Raw genomic sequence first — 12,549 nt, forward strand, 5'->3', positions numbered from 1 at the left:
GAGTTCGAATGAGGGAGAAAAGACGATATAAACAAAAAAAATAAACACATTTATCCTGGTTTCGCGCACACACAAACAGACACACAGACAAAAAATGAGGATGGCAAAGATAAAGAGAGAAGGAAACAGAAGAGAGAGACACACTCCGGCAGTAGCAACATCTAAATAGAAAGCTCCAAGAACTATGTATCCCCGATGGAGCCCAGAAATAAGGACAGAGTGTATTTTCTCTCCCTTCATCCTCCCTCTGCAGCCATCCCTCGTTCCATCCCTCCCCTCCCCTCCCCTCCCATCCCTCCATCCGTCCCCAAGGACCATAGATCCGCCTCATCATATTTTCATTAGGGCCTTGGCAGATTGAAACGTCGGAAAAGCGATTAGGAGATGTGGAGAGCAGAGCGGAAAGATGGCGATATTCACTCCCTTTATCTGTCATACATAGGAGATTATGCATTGCTCTTTTCCCTTTTTTCCCCCCCTTCTCCCCCCCCCCTCCCTTTTCTTTCCCCCTCCTGTGTAGTCTGGCACAGAGGCGACAAAAAGGCCACGACTCCTTTAATAGACACTTCAGAATGGATTTGAGGCGACAAAAGAGGGGGCTGAATAATGCTTGATATTGTTCTGTACTTCTTTGTGCACTCTGTGAAGCAGCACAGTCAGGCTATTTAGCATTTGCCTGAAAAATGTAAAGGAGAGAGGAGAGATGAAGAGAGGAGCGGGAAGGCTGTTTTCTTTGCTTTTATCCCAGAGTCGTATCAACTAGGCCAGCAACAAATCAAAGGAGAGAAAATAAGGAAACCAGAGTGAGAAAGAAAGAAAGAAAAAAAGAAAGTCACGTGTGTCAATATTAATTACGATTATTTCGGCAATGCAGACACTCATCACCGACACATGTGCCGTAAAAAAAAAAAAAAGTTTCTCCTGATGATTTTAGAAGCCTCTCCAAAGCAGACGTCGTTTTACCTCAACCAACTCCTGCCGCACAGCCGTGTGTGTGTGTGTGTGTGTGTGTGTGTGTGTGTGTGTGTGTGTGTGTGTGTGTGTGTGTGTGTGTGTGTGTGTGTGCTTCTTGTGTGCGAGCGTGCGTGTCGAGTCTACTGTGTATTACGTCTCGCAGAGAGGGGGTGGAAAACAGATTCTTGTGATGAATCGATCGCGGGGAAAATGTAGGCACTGCGATGAGCAAATAGAACTCTGCAGGGGGGTCCGGGTTAAAAAAAAAAAAAAAAAAAAAAAATTGTAAACGCAGTGAATTATAAATTTGACTGGAAGCAAGAAGGGAAATATTTAAAAAAAGAAAAGAGGCTTATGAAAATATATGGAATAGAGATGTCAACATGAAGCCCGATAGCAAGCTGAGAAAAAGAGAAAGAGAGATAAAGAGAGGGATGGGACAGTGGGATGAAGAGGTGCATGAGAGAGGTGAGAAGTGAAGAATATGTCATTTTGGAGCGGTGAGTAAAAATCTGTGCACGAGAGGAACGTTCATCAGAGGAAACGGGTGAGAACAAAATGAGAAGCCAGAGTCAAATGTGGTGAAAACTCAAAGGCAAATTATAAGCTACCACCGCAATTAAAGGAAAAAAACGAGTTTGGGATTCCGTTCAGAAGGTTTCTGATACTTTTATTTCATTTCAAGAAGCTATAAAATGGAATGGATGATTTGTGTGAATGTAACACAAAACGTTTCATATGGCATTGTTGTATTCAGTGCTTATTGTGTTACAAAACAGTTTCCGGTAGTGTAACTTTTATATAAATGTTAGTGGAATGAAGATAATTTAAACAAGTAAATTGGATCAAGTATGTACAAGGAGAGGTTTTTCTGAATACAATTTATGTTACATGTTGAGGGGTGAAATGTGTTAAAAATCAATATACTCATCAAAATCAACTATATTTCACTTTTTCCCAAGTCTCCATTTTACAGAAATCTATTGACAAATGGACAAAGAATAATTTAAGACTGTTTTCCTGTGCATATCCTTAAATGACCTGTATTTGGCTTTTTAAAAGCATGTGCACAAGTTTCAAAACTACTTTTATGAGTTCCAGCACGTTGTAATTCAACGCTCCAACTATATATTTACAAGCTCATTACCAGTCAGTTGCAGAGTACAAGGAACTTCAACCTTCTTAATATTAAACATAACTAATCATGTTTTAGATAGTTTTCATAAATTTTCAACTTTGAATTTAGACTAAACAGGAAAGATTTGTAAAATTACCAAACATGGTCACTTTCACAACAAACATTTCAATGTTTGGGCTTTTTCTCTGAAGATGAGATGTTTTTCAGTGTCGAATTCTGGCAGAAAAAAACTTAAAGATTTACGGCTTTAATACATTGTAAAAGTGCACAAGTGGGTGTTTTAACATAATGAAAATCTTGTTTCAAGATGAACCATCCAGCTGAAGATAAAATATGAGATCTATCCAGATGACAGCGTTTCATTCATCAGTCCATGCACTCCTGTGTGGGAGTCATTGGGATCATCATCATTCATATTAATGGGACGGTTGTGTCATTTGGTGTCTATTATCCAAGAAACATCCCATTTCAACATGTAGGTTATAAGACTACTCTTCGCACTTCTGCAGATGGTTGTGAGGAAGAACAGACTTAAGTCCTCTCTGTGATGGTGACGTCGAAATAAGGCCGGCCTGAAATGTCAGCCTCCAAAAATATACTCGTAAATGTGCCATCTGCATGGAGTGAGGCTGGTGTTGGAATACAGTGCGTCTTTAAAATGCCAATCCAGACACCTCCCGTTGCCCTCATGACAGCGTTCAAGTACAGTAAAGCCTGACGACAGATTAGCGACGGCGTCTTGAATGCAGATGCAGTTCTCACTCAAAGCTTTTGTTTTTTTTTTGTTTTTCCAATAACGGACTCTAAAAACATGCATTTACAGTATACTGCACTTCACGAAGGAGTTCATACAGAATTTGAAACAAAAAAAATACTTTGATCTCTTTAGAAGTCTGTAGTTGATTTAAAACATTTTTTAAAAAGAGTCCACAGAATCAACCAATATTTATGGACCGAAGACCGAGAGCAGAAGATGCTTCTGTGCTGCTTGGTTCTGTAATTCTCTGAAAGCAGGGTGGAGGATGTCGTGGACGGAGTAGAAATTACTTTGTAGTTCTCTTTTTCTGACACAACAAAGCTTTACTGTCTTGTTACAAGATGATGTGTCCATTGCAGACCAGAAGAAGGGTTTGCATCCCATCCATCCCACCCTGAGAATTGCACCCTGCCTGCAAGTTAGAGAATTTTCCTAAATTAAATGTGGAATCTAATGAGGAGATTAATTTCTGGGTTGTAATATGAAACTTACACGTGTGGTTACTAATACACAAAGAAAAAGCGAGAAGACACAAAGAAAGTTTTTAGTCCAGCTAGAAGAACAAAGACGGAGACAACAGAGGAAATATATTCCCAGAAAACAAAGTTGAATGCATCTCCACAGTCCTCATGCGGACACATGTGGATCATTACGGGCACCAGGATGAGTCAGTTGAACAGAAATGTTTCTGAGGTGGGAAAGTGGGGTGATGACAGAGAGAGAGAGAGGGAGAGGGAGAGAGAGAGAGAGAGAGGAGGGAGATTGTACTACAGAGATCCAGCCAGAGCAAGAGGGAGAAATCACTTTTTGAGGGGGGGGGTGGAGGGATGTTGAGAAAGAAGGGGAGGAGAGATTAGCGTCATTAAAGAGCCCTAATCCTCTGACTAGCGTGGCTGGCGCTAAAATGGAGGATCACACGGCTTTTTAACGGCGCCTTTGTCAGTCGGCCACGAGGGGACCTGGCAAGACAAGGCCGAATGGCAAACTGGGAGAAACCGGAGGACAGGGAGGGGGGGGAGCGGAGAAAATTTCAATGAAAAGTTAAATTAGAGAAGAACCCTCGAGAGGAGAGGAGATGAGGAGGATGGATGGGTGAGGGAGGGGGGATTGGAGAAGAGGGAGGGAAAAAAAGAGGAAGAGAAAGTGGGGTTTTTTTTTGTGGTTTTTTTAAAGAAAAAGAAAAAAAAAAAAGAAAACGAAACAGGCAGGAGCAGGCGGACGCCGACACACGCTGTTCCTTCCCCCCGTCTCCTCCTCCTCTCTGTTCTTCTCTGGCGAATGAAAACGAACGAGCGGAGCAGAGTGGACCGCGGGGCCCCAACCGCTCCGCTCCCGCTTTATCTCTCTCTCTGCAGTCTTCTCCTTTCCCATCCATTCCCTCTATTCTTCGTCCCTCCCTCCGTCCTCAGCAGTCCCACTACTCTTCTGTCTTCATCTCTCTTCCACTACCTCCCTCCTCCGCTCCCTCCCTCCGTCACCTTTCATGTTGTTACTCATTATAGCACTGACATCTCTCCCTCTGTCCCTCCGTCCCTCCAACAGTTTCTCCCCTACTGGTGTTGGCCTTCACCCCCGTGTCTCGGCCTGGACGGGACCGGGGGAGAGGAAGGGAGGCGGGGGGAGATGTTCCAGATGGACAGACTCTGAACTCCAGAAGAGAGGGAAGAGATTGTCGGGATGAAAGAGGAGGCAAAAAGAACGGACAAAAAAAAGAGAGAGGCGAGGAGACGAGAGAGAGAGAGAGAGAAAGAGAGAGAGAGGGAGAGAGAAGAGGAGATGAACCCGGGGGTCTGTAATGGAAGAAAAATGGAAAAGACCAGAAAGGAACTAAACGGACTGCCTGAGTCTACCTGCAGCAACAGACACACAAACATGCACATGCAAACAACACACACATTCTCTCTCTCTCTCTCTCTCTCTCACACACACACACACACACACACACACACACACACACACACACACACACACACACACACACACACACACACACACACACACACACACACACACACACACACACACACACTCCCTGCATGTCTCTCTAATAGGCCAGACAGTGAGGCAACACGTGGAGGACACAGCCTTGGTGAAACACTCTAATGAAGAGACACACACGCTGATCGATTTCTCTTTATGTTTCTGCCACCCCCGTCTCCTGCCCCCCTATCTGAACCCACTAAGTTTGTCATGACTGTCACACAGAGGGAAATCATATGAAAGCTGTTCGGTTTATAAAATGGAATCGTTAATAAAAAGAAAAAAGAAAAGAAAGAAAGAAAGAAAGAAAGAAAGAAAGAAAGAAAGAAAGAAAGAAAGAAAGAAAGAAAGAAAGAAAGAAAGAAAGAAAGAAAGAAACTTTGGAGACTATTTAGAGAATCCTATCCAGAACAGAACAATAACAAAAAAGGAACAAGCAGGAATATCAGAAAGTGACATGAACTGACATGCGCCCAGCGCTCAAGAACATCACTCCGTTTAGTTTGCGATGGTTAACAATGTCGGCTAAGTGCCTGAAATGGAAAAACAATCCATGTATGTCATGCTTTCCCTCTTTTATATTGCTTTGATGTTTGAATCAAAGGAGCTCAGCTGGTAGCAGCAAAAAGGTTTCCGGTCCCAGTGCTACTAATACAAGAGCTAAAAGTTCCTACCAACTACAGCTACATGCGGAAAGCTCGGAATTAACATTACAAATGAATAATACACAAAGTAATCTGCCAAGTTAAACATGCAATTATTAGTAGATATAAAACAGCATTTCAAAAAGAGGCGTCTATTTTGATTTGCACTGGTGGTTATTTTCCATCTTTATTAATTAATACATTGTTGGGGCTTTAAAATGTCACAAAAGGAGAAAAGTGACAGGGCATTTATGTAATTTGTCAGATAATCTGACAATTTTAGAAAATTCTGCACGTTGTGACAATAAAAGCGACAACAGCTGCAACAAAACAAAAGTTTTGCAGACTTCCAAGAGGATAAAAGGAGCATTTCCAAACTGTCCATACCCAAGCTCTTTTCCATGAGCTATAAGCAAAAAAAAAAAAAAAAGCCCAGATTCTCTGTTAGATCTGTTTTCCTATTTCCTAAAGGCACAAATGTAGATAAAGGATATTGTCAAGAATGTCACTATCACCTTTGACTCAGTGATGACTGCATGATGTCGCATGATAATAAATCTAGATGACTGCTAGAAAAACACTTCTCAAACAACTGAAAGATAAGAACAATTGAGTTAAAAGAGTGAAGAAAACCAGAAAAGGTTCACATTAACTACCCTATAAAATAAACCATTCCCTTGCACAACAGAATCAAATGTTCTGCTATAGTGTCTCGTCTTTGTCGCGCCACAAATACAAAATTTAGAATAAGATGCAGAGTCATTTAGTATCATTTGGAAACTTGACATTGTTCCTTGTTCTATTCGGGTGAATCTACCTGCTCAGGTTTTAATCCTCCTATCAGCCTGTCTGTCCCCTCACACCTCCCCGCTCACCGCTTCCTCCCCACACACCCCCACCCTCCAGTGATCCAACCGCTCTCCGTTCCACCTTTCCAGTTGGCCATCGGCCCAGACCTGCACCTTTTCCTGCGAGACCCCCGCTGACCTCCTATCCCTCCATCCCTCTCTCGCTTCATCCCTCCTTCCACCGCTCCCCAGGCCCCCTCCGATGGCCCCAGGCTGCCCCAGGCGTGCGCGCACACACACACACACAGCCCCAGACTCACTGCAGGGGGCAGAAAAACAACTTCCACCCTTGGCTCACTCTGGGCAGCCCAGTACACACTCAAGTCTGGCTTTCACTGTGTCATATAGGCACACACATGCATGTACAAACACAATTAAGAAAGCAATTCAATATCAGATATGGAGTTAAGCTTGATGAAAACCAGCATCTGCTGTTTGTAATTTCTCCAGCTCCGACTTTATTCCTTAAAAAAAAAAAGAAAAGGAAGAAAAAAAAAAAACATCCTGCAGGTTACAGTAATAGATGTTGTATCCTTTCAGATTCATGCTGAAAATCATTTTGATGGGCACCGGCCCTAAATCTAAACTTGTAATTCTCAAATAAATTGTACAATTTGTTTGTTCAAATTGTTTGCTTTTCATAAGGCGAGGCAGCACATCTGACTGTGAAGGTATTTGAAATCAGTCTAGTGCTTCATTTTTGATGTCACGTATGCGGCGGCGCCCATGTCACAAATTGACAGGGAGCATAGCACTCGTAATGAACCACTTATTAGTGACACCATGCTCGAATAAACTGAAGACTTGTCCACACACTACGCACGATACTTTTGAAAAGCTGGACAAGAGAATAGAAGAAAGATCCCTACCTGGCTCTGTGATTACAACACGGGTTGACATGGCAACCAGTAAGCTAAGCACAGCTTACTGGTTGCCATGCATTATGAGAATTGCACAGTAGGAAGGTTTCTTTGACCACTCAGATTGTTTGGTTGAAACTACCTGTTGCGTAGTCTATCTAATGTGGCTGTAGGAGAAGTGGGAACAAGAACTCATTCTGCTGCACAGCATACAAAGCACGACGCATTTTCATACCCAGTTTCTCATAAAATCTCTTTTGAAAAAGATACTCGGATATCGTCATGGAATGTTAACACTATGGTCCACACACACACACACGTCAATCAGCTTTCACTAAAATTGATACCAATGCTAGCATCTGTTAGTTGGTGGGATATATTAGGCAGCAAGTAGACATTTTGTTCTCCTTGACAAAACAAGACAAAAGGGCAAAGATAAAGAATTTGAGTGTGTTTGATGAGGACTGTGTCGGAGCGTCTCCTAAATGGCAGCAGTCTGCAGTGGTCAATACCTGGTGGAAGTCGCACACGGGAGGTAAAACTGCATCTGTTAAACTGTTATGGGGCATTGATACACGAAGGGAGTGAAGACTCATGTTGTCTGATTTATCACGAGAGCTACTATAATTCAAATTTCTGGATGCTGATGCAGGCCGTGGTAGAAAAGGTGTCAGAATATCTCCGTTTGTTGCAGACTGCGTTGCTCCAACCCAGTCAACCCAGTCCTGTGCTGAACTCGATCCACTAAGGGGAACACAAACAATAAGCACAAGAGCACCAGAAATGGATCCCTGAGGAAAGGAGGAATTTGGCTCGTGTGATGAATCACGTTGCTAAATTAATGTGGATGGGTGGGTACGTGTCCCTGGCTCACCTGGGGAACACATGTCACCAGGAAAGCCAGAAGAGGCCGTCCTGTGCTTTGGACAATATTCACATTGCAAACATTGGGTCCTGCCCATCCTCGTGGATGTGACTTTGACACCTACCGAAGCAGTGCTGCAGATTAAGGAAATCCTTCGAAGGAAACTAAATTCCCAGATGCCCCTGGCCTCTTTGGCAGCACGAGGGCTAGGAGGTGAATTGGTGAATAAATTCTTCAGCTTTCAATTCAACGTAGCATCCGATCGATTGGAGGCCACAACGTGCCACTTCCGGGACTCAAACGGATCTACAAGTCCAGTGGATCCTTCATGGATCAGAGATGCTTTGGCAACAAAATGAAGGACCGGCACAATAACAGGCAGGTCGTCATAAAGTCACGGCTCATCCCTGCATGCCACTCAGAACCAATATGCTTGCATATTGACTGGGTGCAGCAGTTCATGCACATGCACATGGCAGCCACGCTGGCCTTTGCTTTGAGGACCCACAGTCCTCTGCTGTTGTCCTTGCAACTCGCAAGGGATACAGTCTGTCGGGGGACACACACACACACACACACACACACACACACACCATATGAATACAAGCCACAGCGAGGACAGCAAGAAAGGGCGATGCAGCAGTCTGTCCGGGTCTTGAGCCCACAAGGACGCGGTGGACACACACACACACACACTGCAGCATTCCCCACACTGAAAGCAGGCTGCGGGGACCCTCACCTCCTGCCCTGGGAATGGGTCCGGCTGCTTTGGACGCTTTTGGGCGCCAACTGCTCCATATGGGCAGTGTGTGTTTGTGTGTGTGTGTGCAAGTGTGTTGGAGGGCAGAAGGTTAGGGGCAGGGGGCTAAGGATGGGGGTGGTGGACAGTGGGCTGGCAGATGACAAGTTTTGTTACGACTGCACAGCATAATATACTGTGTGCAAACATCATACGGTGCTGAACACGCACACGAGAACAGCTCAACGTTTGAGGACAAGGTCGGGGCAGGTAACAGGAATGAATAACATGAATTCAGGCTGAAACAGAACTCGTTTCATACAAGGTTGGATGCTTTCAGCTCTCATGTAAAAATCACTTGTCAGTACAAGGTTGTCCGTTAAAAACGAGTCCATGGGACAGCATGTGAGAACATGTTGTGAGAACATGTTGACACCACAACTGACTTTCCCATTTCTTAAATGTTTAATTTATTTTCAACTTTGAACTGCTTCCTGTCTGCATGTGCTATATAAATAAACTTGCTGTATCACTACAGACACCAAGAAATATGTTTCACTCAAAAACATTACCACTCGAAACACTAAATGTCTGTTCAACTTCTCCCTTTTGCAAAAGTTGTTTCTTAAAAGTCCTCCCAGCTTGTACCCAGGTCTTGGGTTAGCTTTTGCGTCGGACGATACCGGGATTGAAACCAGGAGTCTCTCAAACGCAAAACTCAACCCACTGTGCCAAGAAATATTACGTGATGATCAGTGAGAGGGAACAGATCATCAAACTCAGTTCGTCGCAGATGTTGAGTGCAGCAGAGAGAACATAAACGAACAAAGTTGGTTGGACATGGTGTGAAATTCTTTTAACAGAATTACTTTCAACTTGAGACTCAAATAAATTAATTGGATCAATAACAATACATGTGCATGCATCACTTTTACAGCATCATCTCTTTTACTTTTAAACATTTATTCACAAGGGCACTTCAAGCAAATCGTTTCACTGCAACTGCGCATTTCCATTTGCATAATTATGGCTTTCACATTTCACTTTTCAGTAAAAGTGGAAGTCAAATTGTACTTAAAGCTCTTATGGTTGAACTTTAGAAGTGTCTGACTGTGGGAGGTTAGCTATAAGGATCAACAGCTATCCATTACTCTGCTGATATCTACATTATTCAAAAAAAATGAAACAGAGCTGCAAAACACAAACAGTCTCACACACACCACACACACACACACACACACACACACACACACACACACACACACACACACACACACACACACACACACACACACACACACACACACACACACACACACACACACACACCATGTGGCAAAGGAGGGCTGGCATCTGCTTCCTCTTACCACATTTCTCTCTTTTGCCTCGTCCTTGCTATTTTCCTGTAAAGCCTTTTTTATCTCACCGCGACCCGTTTCTCCAAGTATTCACTTCCCTTCTTCTTCACTAGTGGCCAGAGCAGAGAGCAAGGCACCTAAACCAAGTGGGTTGGCGGTTCTATTCCCATAGTTATCCGTCTCTCCCTCCTCCAAAACTCACTCTGTCCATCTTGTCTGCTGTTTGCTCACTCAGAAATGAGAACCAGCTGTCAGGCAGAGCGTTAGATAAACAACAACACCATGCCAACACAGACACACACAGTACACCACATATACACTGAGACTTTGGAGAAGATGTACACTCACCCACACACACAGTGGTGTGGTCTCATTGTGTGCATGCCGCCGGCTATATCATCTATTTATAAGAATGAGGTTTGGTGGACTGGCAGACCGTTCACTAACCTAGAAACACACACACACACACACACACACACACACACACACACACACACACACACACACACACACACACACACACACACACATACACACACACACACACACACACACACACACACACACACACACACACACACACACACACACAACACACACACACACACACACAAGGGGGCTCCTGGTTGTTAACTGAAATACCCACAGAAGTATTTGCATAAGAGAAACTATAGACATTGCAATAGTAATGAATGAGAACAGGTGAGTTATGGTCCAAAGCATTATTAGTGCTGCCTTGTGGATAATAATGGACAATTAGTGTATAAGATCATGTGTGCTCTCATCATTTTAAACAAACCGCATCCACTATAAATGGATGTGATTGATGTATAAACAAGATTTTACACACACACACACACACACACACACACACACACACACACACACACACACAAAAACATACACTCTCACATAAGTTCTCCCACATTCACCTACGTGTACATGGGACCTATAAATAAGTGATGTAGGCAGCTGGAGCGCGCTGTTCAAAACACAAACACTGTTACACACATATGCACAGGTAAATAAACAAAGCCATCTTGGTATATGCACTACAAATACACAGACAAAGTGCGTTTTTAACCAAGCTGACGCAATCGCAAAGCATTTCCAGATCTTCACAGACACAGGTTTGACGGGAGAGTGTGAAAGCCTATGACAGAGGAGGGGAGAAAATGAGAGGCGAAAGAGACAGAGAGGCAATGAGGCTTCTAGAGTCTCGGGAGAGAGGAGTGTGTGTGTGTGTGTGTGTGTGTGGGGGGGGGGGGGGGGGGGGGGGTCCCCCATGCCCAGGGGAAGCCTGAGAGCAAGCTGCGAGAGGCGGGTACCGCCAACCCAATGCTCCCTTTCCCTCCCTTCCCTTCTGGAGACCAGGATCCTGGACAGCCCCCTACTCACAACTCCTAAACCCCCCATGAGAGGAGTACGTGCACAGGCACATGCACTCACACACACATGCACACACTGAAGAGGAGTCCCCAGGGGAGGAGCAGAGCAGAGCAGAACACCTGGACCTGCCATTACTGACACACTCAGGGATTAGAAGCACAGACGGCAGGAGAGATGGAGAGAGAGAGAAAGAGAACGCACACTGGGATACACACACACACGCACACACACACAAACACATGCAAGCACTAGTGACAAGTGAACCCCCCCCTCCCCAAAAAAATGCACATTTTGGATTTTAATGCAGGAATTTGAACGTGCTTCTGCTGTGGATGGTTGTATGTCTGCAGGTTACTTTTCATAGAACAGCAGCAGCTGAATTTAGTGAGGCCGGCATGAACATTTAACTAAATATGATACTGAGATGAGATAAGTCAGTATTACATAGAAACTTGTATGTAGCCAAAATGTGGCTACCTAAAACGTTTCTGCTCGTCTTGTCTACAGGTATTTGATCATATACAGACCGGCTGAGCTGCATAGCGCTTCGTAAAAGTCTAAGCTCAAATGAGTCGCCTCCTCTCGCCGATGCCACCTGGATAGTGTGTGTCTGCTGTGAAATAATTACTCATGTATTATACCTTTACCTCCCTTGAGAAGAAAAACACTACCAGCTGAGGGTCAAGGGCAGACAAAGCGAGGAAAGGGAAGAGGTGAAGGTGAGGCAAAGGAGGTTCAATAAGAGAAAACAAGGGAGGCAACAGACAATATAAGAACATTAATCGAAAGAAAGAAGGAAAGGATGGATGGATATAAATAAACCAAGAGGAGGGTAAAAAGACTGATTTAAGGAAGCGACAGAACATAGAAGCACATACATGCACACAGTTTTGAAATGTTGCGCTCAATCAGGGTGACAAAAGGTAAAAGAAACACAGTGGGAGATCACTGATTACTGTAATTGTTACATCTATAAATCACTATCACTTGATCATTATGCAAAGATTACTGAAGAAA

General features: G+C 43.9%; 1 protein-coding gene across 5 annotated transcripts in view; it reads right to left on the reverse strand.

Annotated features, from left to right (window-relative positions):
- znf423 (zinc finger protein 423) overlaps positions 1 to 12,549 on the reverse strand; it is a 158,162-nt gene that overhangs the window by 86,188 nt on the left and 59,425 nt on the right. Inside the window, exon 1 of one of the 5 annotated variants that reach the window (XM_080504951.1) lies at positions 10,153 to 10,273. The exons of the other annotated variants lie outside the window; for them this stretch is intronic. The gene's annotated coding sequence lies outside the window, so the exon portion shown is untranslated. Of the gene's footprint in view, positions 1 to 10,152; positions 10,274 to 12,549 lie in introns of those variants that run through there. 5 annotated transcript variants of the gene reach the window in all.

This window comes from Blennius ocellaris (genome assembly GCF_963422515.1).
Source record: "Blennius ocellaris genome assembly, chromosome: 11".
Taxonomy (NCBI): domain Eukaryota; kingdom Metazoa; phylum Chordata; class Actinopteri; order Blenniiformes; family Blenniidae; genus Blennius; species Blennius ocellaris.